At 44.4% G+C, this 3,850-nt stretch overlaps 1 protein-coding gene across 1 annotated transcript in view; it reads left to right on the forward strand.

Annotated features, from left to right (window-relative positions):
- LOC107110990 (solute carrier family 22 member 7-like) overlaps nucleotides 1-3,850 on the forward strand; it is a 27,538-nt gene that overhangs the window by 610 nt on the left and 23,078 nt on the right. The gene's annotated exons all lie outside the window — the stretch shown is intronic.

The raw sequence follows: 3,850 nt of genomic DNA on the forward strand, positions 1-3,850 counted from the left end.
TCAGCAGTAGAACCCACCTTTCCTGCATGGCTGTACATTTATCCCTTTAATCCTCACCCGAATTGCCTGCTACCAAGTTTTAGGAATGAGTACATTTGCCCCCTACTCTAGTTTTTTCCTCCTCCTCTTGTTTCCCCCCACTGTTAGTTATAGGTCGTAAACTCCCTGTGGGTGGGGAACTGTTTATTTTGTTGGCATAAACAGTGACTGTGCAGGATAAATGACACTATGATGTTTATTTTTGCTGCCATCCATCAGCGATGGTACGAAATAAATGACATTATTATGAAGTGCATTCTGTGCTCCCAGACCTTTCTCCACTTGAACCAATGTGATCTCTATGAGAATGGCCTCTCTCTAGATGTTACTCCCTGATGGAAAGCCTGCTGGGCAGAAAAGCAGAGGGGCTGAACAGTATACAGCTACATGTCTTTGAATGATTTGAGAGAGAAAAGGGACATTAATAATGCTTGAATAGGCGTAGTCTTGTATCCTATTCATATTCATTATGAATGCAGCTACTGGCTTAATTTTCAAAGCTTCCCCCCAAATGTCCTGAAATAGAAATTTTGAGAAGATGTTGAACATTCTTTGTTAAATATCTCTAGCTCATCCCAAGGTTTCATCATTGACAGCCATGGCAGTTAAACAGTTACCATTTTCTTTGCTGGTAAAATTTAAAACGTAGCCATTGAGACTAGACCCTGGATGCTGAAAGACTCCTGTTAGCCAAATATCTACAAAAAAGCATGAGACTTGCAAGGATTTGTGTGTGGAGTGTGTGTGTCATCCCATTTCCCCTCCCCCCACTATTTCTTCTTTCCCTTTCCTGAAAGCCCCCATGGCCTCTCCTCTTTTCCTGCTTCTTTCTCTCTTTTCCACCCACTAGCCAACTTACCTGTATCCAGTGTTCCCTCTAAGCTGTGGAGCATTGCGTGTATCTATCTTGAAATTTCATTCTTCCCTCCCATAGCAGCCTCCATGCTAGGTTTGTCATTCCCCTGGCGGTGTTGGGGAAAACCCCGATTTTGGGGGCTTCAGCCCACTGCCAGCCACCTCCAATTAATCCTCCCTCAAAGACTAAAACAGTCCCAGAAACGGAGCATTGCGTGTATCTATCTTAAAATTGCGTGTATCTATCTTAAAATTTCATTCTTCCCTCCCATAGCAGCCTCCATGATAGGTTTGTCATTCCCATGGCGATGTTGGGGAAAACCCCGATTTTGGGGGCTTCAGCCCACTGCCAGCCACCTGGCCAGTGGGGGAAGCCCCACCCCCAAACGGATGTCACTCAGGAAGCTTCCATGGCAGAGTGGGGATTTGAACCTGGGTCTTCCAAATCTTAATCTCCAACTATAACCACTACACAACACTGGCTATTGTGAGGTGGCTACTGCTGAACAGTAGCAAGTAGCTGGGGCTGCGTGAATCATGCAAATCAGGTGGTAGCAAGTTGTTTAGTGGTTTTACTGGACCTGGCTCCAATTAATCCTCCCTCAAAGACTAAAACAGTCCCAGAAAGGTCCTTGCCCACCTCGTACCTACAATATTTTGGCACATGTTTCGGCCTTTCTAAGGATAATCAGAGGCTTTAGTTGCATTAATTCCCTGGAAATGTCTGTGCTTCCATGGCAATGTCTAGGGTGATCTGGGGATATTCCCAAGTCAAGCTAAACCTTGCAGTAAATATACAGAAGTCACTCTACTGCAGAACCATAGATAGGCTGCAGAAATAATTTATTCTGAAATCTCAAAAAAAATAGGGGTAGAATCCATTTGTTCACAGATCCCTGTAAATAAAATGTAAAGGATTTATTCTGAGCCAAACTTTATCTTCACTGCTTCATTCAGTAGTTATTACTCTAGCATTTCCTGAAGTTTCTTGTATATTCAGTAGCTTTTCCAGAACAACCAGCTCCATTAACAGTACCAAAAACTAATAATTAGATGTGGTCTCTAGGGATGCCATTCTCCGGGTGGGACCTGGGGATCCCCTGGAAATTACAGCTCATCTCCAGACTACAGAGATCAGTTCCCCTGGAGTAAATGTATGCTTTGGAGGGTGGACCCACCCGAGCTCCCTGTCTTCTCCAGGCTCCAACCCCAAATCTGGTAGTTTCTCAACCTGGATCTGGCAAAAAAAACCCCAAACCCCAATCCCCTGCCAGTGCCCAGGGTGACCTGACAACCCTATGACCCAAGGATATGCCCTGTCCATCAATTATTACCAAATCTTCCACTCCTCAGTGCATTTTTAATTCCATGTCACACTGATACATAACCGAGCTGTTTGAGAGTTAATGTTTTCTTCTCCTTCAGTGACAAAACTCTCTCCTGGCAAATAGTCTGGAGAACAAGGAGGCGTGAAGGAAAGGAAATTAGAAATATTGCAAGGTTGTAATAATAATCCTGGTTAAGATACCATCTTACTGTTTTTCTTTAAACATTTGTGTTCTGCCCTTCTTAGGGATGCCAGATCCCCCTAGCTCCAGCAGGGGGCAGGGTTGTGTCAGGTCCAACAGTCAGACAAATGGAGCACAGTCTTCCAAGAAGCATATGCTTTATTGTCAGTACTATTGATCAGGAACACAAGCCCTGTTAGGAATGAGGGAAAAGGGAAAGCCTACTGAGATATACAGAGTTCAAACTACCCCCCCCACACACACTTAGGACCAATCCCGCGGGCGGGAAGGAGTAACCGATGCAGTTGAGGTGGGAAACGAAACCGGTCACACGGTTGATTAATATGAAGACACTACAACTAGCCAGGGGTACAAGGTTACAGATAACAGGAGAAGCTATGCAGGGAAAGGAATGCAGCACCCAGACATACACAGGTCAGGTGGGTGCCTCCTCAGTCCATAAACAATATGGCAGGGGAGCTGACAGGTCGCCAGCTCCCAGTTGGGAAATTCTTGGAGATTTGGGGGTAGAGGCTGGGGAGCACTAGGACCTCAGTGGGGTACAATGCCATAAAGCCCACCCTCCAAAGCATCCATTTTCTTCAGGGGAACTGATCTCTGCAGTCTGGAGTTTAACTGTAATTCCAGGGGATCCCCAGGTCTCACCTAAAGGCTGGCATCCCTAGTTTTCAACCTCTCTTATGGCACTCAGTGTGGAGTTACAGGGTTCAGTCCTAAGGACACTTACCTGGGAGTAAGCTTTTCTTCTGAATAGGCCTTCTTAGACTTGTTCCATTAAACTATCAACAGCAAAGGAAATCTGTCGGTCAGTAGCCAGCCAAAGCCCCCCTTTGAGCTCTATTGTACCAACTGATTGTGGGCAATATGAATTTCTACTGCAGTCTCTAGTGTGATGTAATGAATGGCACCTTCCTGAGAAGTATGTTGATTATAAATTTCACAATTTCAAATTAAGTTAGAAGAAGAGAAGAACATTAACTAGAATTACATGATAGCCATTTTTGTCTGGAAGGGCACCTAAATCTTTAAATGATAGGAAGAAATGCCTTTTCCTGACATGGAAGTGTATTTATTCCTGTTCACAAAGGCCTCTCTTTTTCTCTGGTAACTTCTGCTAAAGAACACCCACAAACGTTTTCAGTGAAGTTATAAAAATGTTGTTTGGCCTGAAAAAAAGTATAAAAACTTCCACATAATTCAAAATGAAGAGTATCCACAACAGAAAACCTAACATGCTTCATAACTATATATCTAATTCTCAACAGTCCCCTAAGAACATAAGAGAACATAAGAGACGCCAATGTTGGATCAGGCCAAAGGCCCATCCAGTCCAACACTCTGTGTCACACAGTGGCCAGAAATAACAGTGCCATCAGGAGGTCCACCAGTGGGGCCAGGACATTAGAAGCCCTCCCACTGTTGACCCC

The sequence above is a fragment of the Gekko japonicus genome, unplaced genomic scaffold (genome assembly GCF_001447785.1).
Source record: "Gekko japonicus isolate JY-2015 unplaced genomic scaffold, Gekko_japonicus_V1.1 scaffold359, whole genome shotgun sequence".
Lineage (NCBI taxonomy): Eukaryota > Metazoa > Chordata > Lepidosauria > Squamata > Gekkonidae > Gekko > Gekko japonicus.